The following is a 14936-nucleotide window of genomic DNA, read 5'->3' as shown; positions in this document are numbered from 1 at the left end:
AAATACCTGAACAACCTGTTCTCTTATTCAATGCAGGCCTGGGCCTCTGAGGCCTAGAGCGGACTTCTGGAAGTGGCATCCATGCACTTCCGGGGGGCTGTTCTAGGCCTGGGAGGTCTACTTCAGGCCTCTGAGGCCTAAACTGGACTTCTGGAAGCCATCCGGTTCTCTGAATGCAGCAAAATTTAGCTACCGGTTCTGTCGAACCGATGCGAACAGACTGAATCCCACCACTGAGTTTAGTGTCTCCAAGAGCTTGAAACCTTCCAGAGACTATATGAAGAACTGCTCACTGGAGCACTTGTGGGCAATTCAAAGTCGTCTCCTTGTCCAGAGAGGAATTACAAAGAGCCAGTCCACCTGCTAGCTTTTAATTTCCCCCTAGAGTCAGCTCTGCTTTTCTACTTTTGGTTCACCACTCCCCAGAAATTTGTTTTTTAGGGTCCTTGTCAAAATTGTGTCCCTTCCTTGTGAGACATAAAGGTAAAGGTAAAAGTTCCCCCGCACATGCGTGCTAGTCGACTCCGACTCTAGGGGCCGGTGCTCATCTCCATTTCAAAGCCAAAGAGCCAGCACTTCTCTGAGGACATCTCCGTGGTCATGTGGCCGGCATGACTAGATGCCAAAGGCGCACGGAGTGCTGTTACCTTCCCACTGTAGTGGTCCCTATTTTTCTACTTGCATTTTTACGTGCTTTCGAACTGCTAGGTTGGCAGAAGCTGGGACGAGTAACAGGCGCTCACTCTGTTACGCGGCACTCGGGATTCGACCCGCCAAACTGCCGACCTTCTGATCGACAAGCTCAGCGTCCTAACCCACTGAGCCACCGCGTCCCTTGTGAGACATAAATCCCCGCATAAAGTTGCTAATTGGTGAGGCAAGCCACACTGCCGATACATCCCATTCTTTCTTGACTGCTGTCTTTTTAACCAGGGGTCCACTTTTAAATACAGATAGCTCATTTAGTGACTGTTCGAAGTGACAACGGCATGGAGGAAAAAGTCACTCATGACTGTTTGTCATACTCACAACCGTGGCAGCATCCTCACAGTCACGTGATCAAAATTCAGACACTTGGAAACTTACATTTGTGATGGTTGCAGTGTCCTGGGGTCATGTGGTCACTTTTGGTGAACTTCTGATGAGCAAAGCCAATGGGGAAGCCACTTAACAACCGTGTCACTAACTTAACAACTGCAGGGATTTGTTTAGCAACGGTGGCGAGAGAGGTTGCAAAATGGGACAAACCCACTTAGCAACTGTCTCGCTTAGCCACGGAGATTTTGCACTCATTTGCGGGTTGTAAAGTATTCCTACTTTAGCCGTTTGAAACGAAACCGCTCCTAACGAAAGGAAACCGCTTTATTTGGTTACCGATGCTTTTCCGATGTCACCTCTTGAGTATCTCGTGTTGGCTTCTCACGGATGTCATGGGAAGCAAATGTTTCAGGAGATCTTTTTTTTTTTTTAGCCCCAATCTGCTATTTGTTAGAGCAGGGCCCTTTTCATTATTCCCATAACTAATTGCAGCCCAATGGAAAATGAAATATTTAATCAACCGTGATTGGCTTTCGATGGTCCTGAATGTACTGAGGACAGGGAATTACCGGATGACATAAATGTGAGCTGTGTTTAGTACGTCAGAGACTTCTTTCTTCTTCCGGTCCTCCAGCGGACAGCACTATGAGAATTTTTAATAGCCGAAATATATGGAGAGGTGGACAACGTATTCTTTTGCTTGAGTGGCCAATCTAAACAGACAACTCTCCCTGCAGCACACTGGTAAAGTCATAATCATAATCATAATCATAATCACAATCACAATCACAATCACAATCACAATCATAATCATAATCATAATCATAATCATAATCATAATCATAATCATAATCATAATCGTAAAGTTGGAAGTGACCTTGGAGGTCATCTAGTCCAACCCGCTGCTCAGGCAGGAAACCCTATACCATTCCAGACAAATGGCTGTCCAGTCTCTTCTTAAAAACTTCCAGTGTTGGAGCATTTACTGATTCTGGTGGCAGGTTGTTCCACTGGTTAATTGTTCTCACTGTCAGGAAGTTTCTCCTTAGTTCTAGGTTGCTTCTCTCCTTGACTAGTCTCCATCCGTTGCTTCTTCTCCTGCCTTCGGGCACTTTGGAGAATAGCTTGGCTCCCTCTTCTTTGGGGCAGCCCCTGAGATATTGGAACACTGCTATCATGTCCCCCCTTTTCCTTCTCTTCATTAAACTAAAGGTAAAGGTAAAGGTTCCCTTGCACATGTGTGCTAGTCGTTTCCAACTCTAGGGGCCGGTGCTCATCTCCATTTCAAAGCTGAAGAGCCAGCGCTTGTCCAAGGACGTCTCCATGGTCATGTGGCCGGCATGACTACACACTAAAGGTGCACGGAACGCTGTTACCTTCCCACTGTGGTGGTCCCTATTCTTCTACTTGCATTTTTACGTGCTTTCGAACTGCTAGGTTGGCAGAAGCTGGGACAAGTAACAGGCACTCACTCTGTTACACGGCACTCGGGATTCGACCCGCCAAACTGCTGACTTTCTGATCGACAAGCTCAGCGTCCTAACCCACTGAGCCACCACGTCTCTTTCATTAAACTAGACCTACCCAATTCCAGCAGCCGTTCCTTATATGTTTTAGCCTCCAGTCCCCTAATCATCTTTGCTGCTCTTCTCTGCCCTCTTTCCAGAGTCTCAGCATCTTTTTTACATCGTGGTGACCAAAACTGGATGCCGTATTCCAAGTGTGGTCCTGCAGCTCAGAAGGGTATTGGAGCCAAACCATACTTAGGAATGAAAAAACGTAGGGGAACTTAAGACATTTATTTACTGAGGTAGTCCTCAACGTACAATCCCAATTTCTGTCGCTAAGTGAGACATTTGTTAAGGGAGCTTTGCCCCATTTTACGGCCTTTCTTTCTGCAGTCGTAAAAGTGAATACACTTCAGTCGATAAGTTATCAACCCGGTTTGTTAAATAAACCTGGCTTCCTTATTATTAGAAGGTGGCCGAAGGGGATCAGATGACCTTGGGACGCAGCAACCGTCATAAATATGAACCGGTTTGCCAAGCGTCTGAATTTTGACACAGAGGGACAGAACTGAGATCACGTGAAGTGCTAATACCGCTTTACAAGGACTCGGTCAGGCCACGCGTGGAATACGGCATCCGGTTTTGGTCACCACGATGTAAAAAAGATGTTGAGACTCTGGAAAGAGGGCAGAGAAGAGCAAGAAAGGTGATAAGGGGCCTGGAGATGATGATGATGATGATGATTGATGATGATGATGATGATGATGATAATCATCATCATCATCATCATCATCATCATCTTACATTTTAAGGAGATACCTGGTTGATGCCTAGGATGACTGAGTTTCGTGTTTAATGAATAAAAGTTTTATAATAATAATAATAATGTTGGAAGGGACCTTGGAGGTTATCTAGTGCAACCCCCTGTTCAGCCAAGAAACCCTATACCATTTCAGACAAATGGCTGTCCAATCATTTCTCAAAGACTTCCTGATGTTTTACCATCGGACATACGTCTCCTTTATGTATTTCTTCTACGTTTATTTGCTTTTTTTTTCAAAAACAGAACGCACTTCGCCAGTTGTCATTAAGGCAGTTTCATGCACAGCTCAGTTTTAATTCCACAAATTCAAGTTAAGGTCATGGTGGGGGCTTCACCCTCGTCTCCTGACGAGCAGCGAGTTTTACCCAGAAATGTTTGCCTTGATCTTAGAGCTGTCGTGTTTGGTGTAACAGTGTGTTCTTATTAGTTTTATAATTTGGAATTCTGCCTCCCCTTAGAATCGTTGCTAGGGAGGAATGACTATGGCAACTGCCTGCTTCTGTTCTGTCTCTCTTCGTTGCTTTGATCCCAATGTTGGCACTGAGTTCACTTTATTGGATAAATCCAGACATGAAAGCAGGTAATCTTTTGCGGGGATGTCTGAGTAGAGCAGAGAACATAGATTTAGACCAGGGGTAGGCAACCTTGGCTCTTTTATGACTTGTGGACTTCAACTCCCAGAATTACTGAACCAGCATGGCTCAGCATGGAAAGCTCTCCCTTTCCCCTTCCCTCCCTCCCTCCCTCCCTCCCTCCCTCCCTCTCTCTCTCTCTCTCTCCATTTTAATATATTATATTAATATAATGTATATTATATTAACAGACAGAGAGAGAGAGAAAGAAGGACAGAGAGAGAAATTTCAAAAATAGAAATTGCTGTTTGGGCAAAACTTGACCTCAGCCAGGTTGGCCAATTTGCTATTTAAAAAAACTTCCTTCCTTCCTTCCTTCCTTCCTTCCTTCCTTCCTTCCTTCCTTCCTTCCTTCCTTCCTTCCTTCCTTCCTTCCTTCCTTCTTCCCTCCCTCTCTCCCTCCTCCCTCCCTCTTCTTGTCCTTCCCTTCCTTCCCTTTCTCATCTTCCTTCCTTCCTTCCTTCCTTCCTTCCTTCCTTCCTTCCTTCCTTCCTTCCTTCCTTCCTTCCTTCCTTCCTTCTTCCCTCCCTCTCTCCCTCCTCCCTCCCTCTTCTTGTCCTTCCCTTCCTTCCCTTTCTCATCTTCCTTCCTTCCTTCCTCCCTCCCTCCCTTCCTTCCTTCCTTCCTTCCTTCCTTCCTTCCTTCCTTCTTCCCTCCCTCTCTCCCTCCTCCCTCCCTCTTCTTGTCCTTCCCTTCCTTCCCTTTCTCATCCTCCTTCCTTCCTTCCTTCCTTCCTTCCTTCCTTCCTTCCTTCCTCCCTCCCTTCCTTCCTTCCTTCCTTCCTTCCTTCTTCCCTCCCTCTCTCCCTCCTCCCTCCCTCTTCTTGTCCTTCCCTTCCTTCACTTTCTCACCTTCCTTCCTTCCTTCCTTCCTTCCTTCCTTCCTTCCTCCCTCCCTCCCTCCCTCCCTCCCTCCCTTCCTTCCTTCCTTCCTTCCTTCTTCCCTCCCTCTCTCCCTCCTCCCTCCCTCTTCTTGTCCTTCCCTTCCTTCCCTTTCTCATCTTCCTTCCTTCCTTCCTTCCTTCCTTCTTCCCTCCCTCTCTCCCTCCTCCCTCCCTCTTCTTGTCCTTCCCTTCCTTCCCTTTCTCATCTTCCTTCCTTCCTTCCTTCCTCCCTCCCTCCCTCCCTTCCTTCCTTCCTTCCTTCTTCCCTCCCTCTCTCCCTCCTCCCTCCCTCTTCTTGTCCTTCCCTTCCTTCCCTTTCTCATCCTCCTTCCTTCCTTCCTTCCTTCCTTCCTCCCTCCCTCCCTCCCTCCCTCCCTTCCTTCCTTCCTTCCTTCCTTCCTTCCTTCCTTCTTCCCTCCCTCTCTCCCTCCTCCATCCCTCTTCTTGTCCTTCCCTTCCTTCACTTTCTCACCTTCCTTCCTTCCTTCCTTCCTTCCTTCCTTCCTCCCTCCCTCCCTCCCTCCCTTCCTCCCTTCCTTCCTTCCTTCCTTCCTTCCTTCCTTCCTTCTTCCCTCCCTCTCTCCCTCCTCCCTCCCTCTTCTTGTCCTTCCCTTCCTTCCCTTTCTCATCTTCCTTCCTTCCTTCCTTCCTTCCTTCCTTCCTTCCTTCCTTCCTTCCTTCCTTCCTTCCTTCCTTCCTTCTTCCCTCCCTCTCTCCCTCTTCCCTCCCTCTTCTTGTCCTTCCCTTCCTTCCCTTTCTCATCTTCCTTCCTTCCTTCCTTCCTTCCTTCCTTCTTCCCTCCCTCTCTCCCTCCTCCCTCCCTCTTCTTGTCCTTCCCTTCCTTCCCTCTCTCATCTTCCTTCCTTCCTTCCTTCCTCCCTCCCTTCCTTCCTTCCTTCCTTCCTTCCTTCCTTCCTTCCTTCCTTCCTTCCTTCCTTCCTTCCTTCTTCCCTCCCTCTCTCCCTCCTCCCTCCCTCTTCTTGTCCTTCCCTTCCTTCCCTTTTTCATCCTCCTTCCTTCCTTCCTTCCTTCCTTCTTCCCTCCCTCTCTCCCTCCTCCCTCCCTCTTCTTGTCCTTCCCTTCCTTCACTTTCTCACCTTCCTTCCTTCCTTCCTTCCTCCCTCCCTCCCTCCCTTCCTTCCTTCCTTCCTTCCTTCTTCCCTCCCTCTCTCCCTCCTCCCTCCCTCTTCTTGTCCTTCCCTTCCTTCCCTTTCTCATCTTCCTTCCTTCCTTCCTTCCTTCCTTCCTTCCTTCCTTCCTTCCTTCCTTCCTCCCTCCCTCCCTCCCTCCCTCCCTCCCTTCCTTCCTTCCTTCCTTCCTTCCTTCCTTCTTCCCTCCCTCTCTCCCTCCTCCCTCCCTCTTCTTGTCCTTCCCTTCCTTCCCTTTCTCATCTTCCTTCCTTCCTTCCTTCCTTCCTTCCTTCCTTCCTTCCTTCCTTCCTTCCTTCCTTCCTTCCTTCCTTCCTTCCTTCCTTCTTCCCTCCCTCTCTCCCTCCTCCCTCCCTCTTCTTGTCCTTCCCTTCCTTCCCTTTCTCATCTTCCTTCCTTCCTTCCTTCCTTCCTTCCTTCCTTCCTTCCTTCCTTCCTGCTTGAGCAGGTGGTTGGACTAGAAGACCTCCAAGGTCTCTCCCAGCTCTATTCTGATTGATTGATTAACTGCTATTGCTATCTATGCCTGGCTTTGAAAGGGAAGCCAGAGAAAGATAGGGATGGAGTAGCACAGATGAAGGAGCAACAATCCGGCCACTCTGATTCAAGTCGAGGCTGACCGCTCCTGGCAGGTGAGGGTCAGCAAAATAGAAATGCAAATATTTGGGGCGTGGGACGCGTGCCTCCCATCGTTTGGAGAAAGTGATTTGGTGTAACAGCAGGACCATCTGCTGCCGGGAACAAATTCCCATCATCCAGTACGCTCACACAGAGAAGGCCTCCTCAGGGTACCGTCAGCTAGGCAATGTCGGCTGGCGACCCCCAGGGGGAGGGCCTTCTCTGTGGGAGCGCCAGCCCTATGGAATCAGCTCCCCCCTGAGCTTCGGATGGCCCAAAACCTCCAATCCTTTCGCCGCGGCCTCAAAACACTCCTGTTCCACCAGGCTGACCTGGACTGACAGGCATTTTAATTAATTTATATTTAGAATTTTTAATTTATTTTTTAATTTCTTTAATTTTAATTTATTGCACAGATGATTTCAATTTTATTTTTATCTTGATTTCTGTACTTATTATATGTTTTGTTGTTAGCCGCCCTGAGTCCTTCGGGAGATAGGGCGGGATATAAATCCCATCAATAAATAAATAAATAAATAAATAAATAAATAAATAAATAAATAAATAAATAAATAAATAAATAAATAAATAAATAAATAAATGATTGTGGTGGACAAGGCCGAATGTGAAGAAACTGTGCACTGTAAGGTAGATGGCCGGGATCTAAGAGATTACCCGGCTATTCTAGATAATGGCTAACCATTATCTTGCATTAGATAGGATCAGCCGAGAGGTCAAGGATTTGTCCATATGGCTTCCAGATGACCCAGTTGCATCTAAATAAACTGAGTTTTTCCGTGGAGAAGTCATAACTGATCGATGGTTCTCTGGATTCTTCCCTTTTCCCTTTTTTGAAGAAAGGACCACATCACGGTCAGGACCACATCAAAATTCAGATCCTTGGCAACAGGCATTTATTTATGACCATTGCAATCTCCTGGGGTCATGTGATCACTTTTTGCAACCTTGGGGTATGGGGGAAAGGAGGTCGGACTAGAAGACCCTGAAGATCTTCTAGTCCAGCCCTCTGCTCACGCAAGAGTCCCGATACCATGCCAGACCAGTGGCTGTCCAGTCTCTTCTGAAAGCACCCACAACTTCTGGAGGCAACTTCTGTCCCACTGGTTGATTGTTGAGACTTTGGGAAAAGTGCAGAGAAGAGCAACTAAGATGATTAAAGGCCTGGAGACTAAAACATATGAAGAACGGTTGAAGGAATTGGGTATGGCCAGTCTAGAGAAAAGAAAGACTAGGGGGTGACATGATAGCAGTCTTCCAGTATTTGAGGGGCTGCCACAAAGAAAAGGGAGTCAACTTATTCTTCAAAGCACCAGAAACCAAGATAAGAAACAATGGGCGAAAACTCATCAAGGAGAGAAGCAACCTGGAATTAAGGAGAAACTTCCTAATGGTGAGGACAATTATAGAATAGAATTCTTTATTGGCCAAGTCTGGTTGGACACACAAGGAATCTGTCTCCAGTGCATAAGCTCTCAGTGTACGTACAAGTAATAACGATAATCACGGTCATATACAACATGAAAAGACATTCATCATAAATAGTGAAATATGACACTTCATCATAAATCATCAGATGCAACACTGAGTTGATAGTCATAGAATACTAGCTAAGCGAACAACATAAATCATACCAGTATGCTAAACCCCCCCCCCAAATATAAATTGTAAGATACAAGCAGCAGTTATAGTCATAAGAAGATAAGGATAGGCAATAGGAAAGATGAGAATAATAATAATAATAATAATAATAATAATAATAATAATAATAATAATAATAATAATAATAATAATAATAATAATAATAATAATAATAATAATAATAATAATAAAAAGTTGGAAGGGACCTTGGAGGTCATCCAATCCAACCCCCTGCTCAGGCAGGAAACCCTCTACCATTTCAGACAAATGGCTGTCCAGTCTCTTCTTGAAAAATAGTAATACAGCTTTACTAACTATTTTGACAGTGTTGTAGGAATTAGTTGTTAAGCAGAGTGATGGCATGGGCATTCTCTATTCCAATTAACCAGTGGAACTGCTGGCCTCCGGAAGTTGTGGAGGCTTGTAAGAAGAGACAGGACAGCCACCTGTCTGAAATGATATAAGGACCCTTGCTTGAGCAAGGGGTTGGACTAGAACAGAGGTCCCCAACCCCTGGTTTGTGGACCGGTAGCGGGCCACGGCATGCCAGCAACCGGTCCGCACAAGCAAGCAAAGCCCCATCCGTGGGATGCAGGCTGCACACAAACCCACGCGCTCTCCGATCTGTGGAAAAACCTCTCTCCATGGAACCGGTGGTCCCTGGTGCCCCAAAAGGTTGGGGACCTCTGGACTAGAAGACCTCCCAGGCCCCTTCCAGCTCTCTTCTGAATTGACTGGCTGATCTTCCGACAAGCAAAGTCAACGGGAAAGCCAAATTCACTTCACAAACCATGTTAACTAACTTAACCCTGTCACTGCGTCCATCCTCCTCTGGTCGGAATGTTAATTATTCCACGACAAACCCACTCCAGCAATTCGTTTTGATAGCCGTGGCCAGGAAAGTGGTTAAAAACGGGGCAAAGCTGGCTTAAACAGCTGTCCTGCTCGGCCGTGGAAATTTTGGCCTCGGCCGTGGTTTGTTAAGTCCTGGACTTGCTCTAACCACTCAACCGGGGGTGGGGGGTGGGGGTTAGGGTTATTGTTTCAGGTGTGAAGTGGCCAAATGAGGAGATGGTGGACTTTCATTGGCACAAAAGAGGTAGGAATGTTGCCCAGGAGAGCATTCTTTGCCCAGAACATGAGCAGCAATAGGGTCGGGGATTAGCTTGCCCTGCTGGCATCGAACAAAAGCATATTGGTGACACAGCCCTGCTTGGCCCTCCTACTTGTAAACAAAGGCTCTTGCCTTGAATGGGTTGGCTGGGAGAGCTCTCAACACCCTTCCTGGCAGACGAGCCTCTTTTGCTGCTGTTTTTGTTCTCTCCGGATGGACGGCCGGGCAGATTTTTCCATTGCATCCGTTGACGTCCTCCGTCTGCCCCGTCCCTTCTCTTGTTAAGCCTTTCCTTCTCGGGTTGCAAGGAAAAGGTTGATCTGGAGGGCTTGCAAAACAGACACAGGGCCAGTGAAGTGGGTGGAAACCCCCCCACCACCCCGCCACGGCTTGCAGCGAGTTCCAAAGGGGAACCAGTGGTCCCGCAAAAGTCCTTGTCTTCTTAATCCTGCCTGATATGATTTTTTTTCTCCTTCTCCCCCCTCTCCCCCCACATTTCCCCCCCTCCCAGACTGGTTGTCCAGTCCCTTCTTAAAAAACCTCTAGTGTTGGAGCACTTACAACTTCTGGAGGCAGGTTGTTCCACTGGCTAATGGTTCTGACTGTCAGCAAATTTCTTCTCACTTCTAGGACATGGAGCAATGGGTGGGCTCCTTGTTAAAAGGAGATCCAGCCTGGAATTAAGAAGACATTTCCTGACAGTGAGAATAATTAACCAGTGGAACAACCTGCCTCCAGGTTATGAAGTTGTTGAACACTGCTATCCTGTCACCCCTGGTCCTTCTCTTAATTAAACTAGACATACCCAATTCCGGCAACCGCTCTTTATATCTTTTAGCCGCCAGTCCTCTAATCATCTTTGTTGCTCTTCTCTGCACCCTTTCTAGAGTCTCCACACCTTTTTTTTTACATTTTACATTCTTTGATGAATGATCTTTAGAGAACAGGCCGGTATTGCAGATTGTGGTTAAGTGTGTCTGCCAAGCCACCCATGGCAACGAGGGCAAGAAAAGGCTTGACAGATGCAAAACAGAGAGACTTCCAGCTATAAACCAAGACCAACCAGCTTTCCTAGCTACTGATCTCAGAGCATCACACGCTAGCATTTCCTTCAGAGAAGCACCAAGCAGAGTATGATAATTTCCTTTATCAAGACCAGCATTTCTCAACCTTGGCAATTTGAAGACGTGTGGGCTTCAGTTCCCAGAATTCCCCAGCCAGCAAAGCATTCTGGGAGTTGAAGTCCACACATCTTAAAGTTGCCAAGGGTGGAGAAACACTGGTCTAGACTGTTGATAGGATTTTTTTTTTACATCCCCATTTGCTTCTTTAAACAAAGATCTGAAAACGACATGCTTTCGTGACCGATGCTCTTCTGAGAGACGACCTTTATTATTATTATTATTATTATTTCACTGCATTTTTATATTAAAGGTGACAGTGATCAGAATTTGACAAGCCCAGTGCATCTTTTGTAAATTTTCCCCGTGCGGTAGTTGCTGTCTCAGGAAAGCAGGCTGTTTCCACTCTTTTCCCAGAAAAGCATCCAAAATATTGAATACAGTAATAGCCTTTATTCCTTAGAGGTATGACGCTAGATTTTAATTCTTGGCAGTTGTGCGATTCCCCTATGTAAACATGCCGGAAATTAAAAAAAGCTTACGGAATTGCTTTTTTGAGAAGGAATGGCAGAACCTGGGGTAGGGGGGTCGGAATCGAAAGAGGAATCAGCCTAGAATCCCAGGTAGCCACATTTATTTGAAATAAATGACCCAATTCTCTCCAGGTAGAGAGCTGTCAGGTCTTGAAAACCGTGGTGATATCAAGAGATCGCAGAGGCTACCCCACCACAGTGCCAGAACTTCACATGAACTTGCTCAAGTGAAGACATGGTAGAACGTGGAGATGGAATCAAAAGAGGGATCAGCCTAGAATCCTTACGTAGTCACAAGCAGATTAAGTCCAATCTCCCTTGAATTCCATTGGTCTGTGTCTAACTCCAAGCAGGGGTTAAATGTTAGCTGGGAGGATTTGCGCGCATGGGCTTTTCAGTGATAAGTCAGTTTAATTGGACCTTCACACGTGACCCTGGTCTTTTACAACTGACATTACCCCATCTTGGCCAGATTGATGCTCTGGTGTCCTGTTCAGAGTATGCCTAACACAGTCCCTAATTAATAATAAATAAATAAATAAATAAATAAATAAATAAATAAATAAATAAATAAATAAATAAATAAATAAATAAATAAATAAATAAATAGATAAATAAATAAATAAATAAATAAATAAAGTCTCCTGCTTACATATTCCTGTAATCAGTGGTGGGAATGCAAGAACCCACTGCTTCGTGGATTCTTTACATTGTGGTCACCACGATGTAAAAAAGAGGTTGAGACTCTAGAAAGAGTGCAGAGAAGAGCCACAAAGAGGATCAGGGGACTGGAGGCCAAAACATATAAGGAACGGTTGCTGGAATTGGGTATGTCTAGTTTAATAAAGAGAAGGACCAGGGGGGACATGATAGCAACTCTTCCAGTATCTCAGGAGCTGCCCCAAAGAAAAGGGAGTCAAGCTATTCTCCAAAGCGCCTGAAGGCAGGGCAAGAAGCAACAGATGGAAACTAATTAAAGAGAGAAGCAACCTGGAACTAAGGAGAAACATCCTGACAGTGAGAACAATTAACCAGTGGATCGACTTGCCTCCAGAAGTGGTGAATGCTCCAACATTGGAAGTTTTTAAGAAGAGACTGGACAACCATTTGTCTGAAATGGTATAGGGTCTCCTGCCTGAGCAGGAGGTTGGACTAGATGGCCTCCAAGGTCCCTTCCAACTTTCTTCTTCTTCTTCTTCTTCTTCTTCTTCTTCTTCTTCTTCTTCTTCTTCTTCTTCTTCTTCTTCTTCTTCATAATGATGATGATGATGATGATGATGATGATGATGATCATCGCACAGTCAGCCAGATGTTCAGAGTAGATTTGGCATTTTTGTCTACCTATCGAGTCCTTACCAAAGACCTGGGATGATGATGATGATGATGATGATGATGATGATGATGATTACTACTATTACTATTACTATAATAATATGAACTCCCTTTCTGCTCAAGCTTCGAGGACATGAAGCATCCATTGAGAAAACTTTTATAGGACGACCTCTCCATTCACACACACACACACACACAAACACACACACACACACACAGACACACACACATTATACTTAACATCTACCCCACTGGGACATATTCTGGTCCACAGTGAAAAGCAAGCAAGCATCGCTTTTACCATTTCTCCAGTCATCTGGGCTAGAAGGGGAAACTGACAGCTGTCCATTTCATGTTTGAAAGGGACTCCTGGTCAGTTTTACTTCTGAAACGGACTCTTGTCAAGATCCTTTTTTAAAAAAAAGAAAAAGAAATCGTTTTGCCATTTTTACTGCGACAGGTAGAGCTCACGTCAATTTTATCCAGTTAAAAGGGAAAAAAAAAGTCCACCCCGTCACCGTTCCATCACTAAATTGAAGAAACTCCAGAGTTTTACTGTTCCAAGCAACGTGTGTGTGTGTGTGTGTGTGTGTGTATGAGGGACGCGGTGGCTCAGTGGGTTAGGACGCTGAGCTTGTCGATCAGAAGGTCGGCAGTTTGGCGGGTCGAATCCTGAGTGCCGCGTAACAGAGTGAGCGCCTGTTACTCGTCCCAGCTTCTGCCAACCTAGCAGTTCGAAAGCACGTAAAAATGCGAGTAGAAAAATAGGGACCGCGACGGTGGGAAGGTAACGCCGTTCCGTGCGCCTTTGGCGTCTAGTCATGCCGGCCACATTTCATTTCGCTCATCTACGGGTTAAAAGATGGGAAACAGGTTTACTGGTTGAGGTGGCTTAATAAGTGGATGGGGAGCCTAGTTTGCCAGGGATTGGGTGGGTGGGTAGGAGCAGTGAACAGTACCCAGAGGGAAGAAGGGAATTAGAGGGCCATAGAATCATAGGGCTGAAAGGGACCTTGGAGATCCTCTAGTCCAACCCCTTGTTCAGGTTGAGTCCATCTGCTCCCAAGGTTTAGAAACAGGGCCCTCGGTCATATGGAGGCCAATTGGTTTTGCCCATCAATCTTTTATAAAAAAAATGTCAGGATTTTGTGAGGGTGCATGAAAGAGGGAACTTTTTAAAATTTAAACCCAAAAAAAAAGCAGAAAGACTGTGTCAGAATTGTGATCTACGCAGTATACAGCTCAACCATTGCCTTCAAAGGCCATGAAGCATTTAAGACAGGCTGTTGGTGAAGCTTTTGTCCAAAACGTACAAATATTTCCATATCTATTGCTAGAGTTAGGTAGAGGTAAAGTTTCCCCCGCACATGCGTGCTAGTCGTTTCCGACTCTAGGGGCCGGTGCTCATCTCCGTTTCAAAGCCGAAGAGCCAGCGCTTGTCCGAGGACGTCTCCGTGGTCATGTGGCCGGCATGACTAGACGCCAAAGGCGCACGGAACGCTGTTACCTTCCCACCGGAGTGGTCCCTATTTTTCTACTTGCATTTTTACGTGCTTTCGAACTGCTAGGTTGGCAGAAGCTGGGACGAGTAACAGGCGCTCACTCTGTTACGCGGCACTCAGGATTCGACCCGCCAAACTGCCGACCTTCTGATCGACAAGCTCAGCGTCCTAACCCACTGAGCCGCCACGTCCCTAGAGTTACTCAACGGTAAAAGTTCCAGGATATCTTCGCTAGAAAACCTTGCAATGGAACGATATGAAAATTTTTCTCCCTTCTTCATACTCTAGAACAGCGATGGCGAAACCTTTGGAGACTGAGTGCCCAGACTGCAACCCAAAAACCCACTTATGTATCATCAAGTGCCGGGTGGGTGTGGCTTATTGGGTGGGCGTGGCTGCGGTGGTAACGGCAGACTGGGTGGGACTAAAAAGTTCCATCAATCAGTTCCAACTTTGCGAGATCCTTTTTTTTCCCTCTGCAAGAAGTTGAAATTGATTGATTGATTGAACTTTTTTTTTTCCTTGCACATAGTGGCGGAGGCCTAAAGCGAAAAGGTTTTATAAAACCCAGCTGAAGGCTTAGGACTGGGGCGATGGCGCCCGTGCCCACGGAGAAGGCTCTGTGTGCCACCTGTGGCACGCGTGCCATAGGTTTGCCACCACGGCTCTAGAAAAATCTCTATATGTATTTGAAGAAATAACAGCTTACTTCAGTTCATAGGACAATGCCATCAAGAATTTTTTTTTGTCTGAAGAATATTAGCATATGAGGTGTAGAGGTGGATATGATAAATAAATTTTTTTAAAAAATCCAAAGCTGGAGAAAAATAATGCCAGATCTGCAGATGTGGTTTGTGAGTCATTCATTTAATCCTCTTGAACAAACATGCAAGAATAATAATAATAAAAAATAAAGGCAGTTTTACTCCACAATGAATTAAAGAGAAATTAGGGAAATGAGAGAAGCCAAATTCCAAAAAAAATAATGGAAAAATCTCAATGGAGACGCTCAGTCCTCCAAGTTC

The sequence above is a fragment of the Vipera berus genome (assembly GCF_964194415.1).
Source record: "Vipera berus genome assembly, chromosome: 6".
Classification (NCBI taxonomy): domain Eukaryota; kingdom Metazoa; phylum Chordata; class Lepidosauria; order Squamata; family Viperidae; genus Vipera; species Vipera berus.
This window is presented reverse-complemented; position numbering follows the sequence as displayed.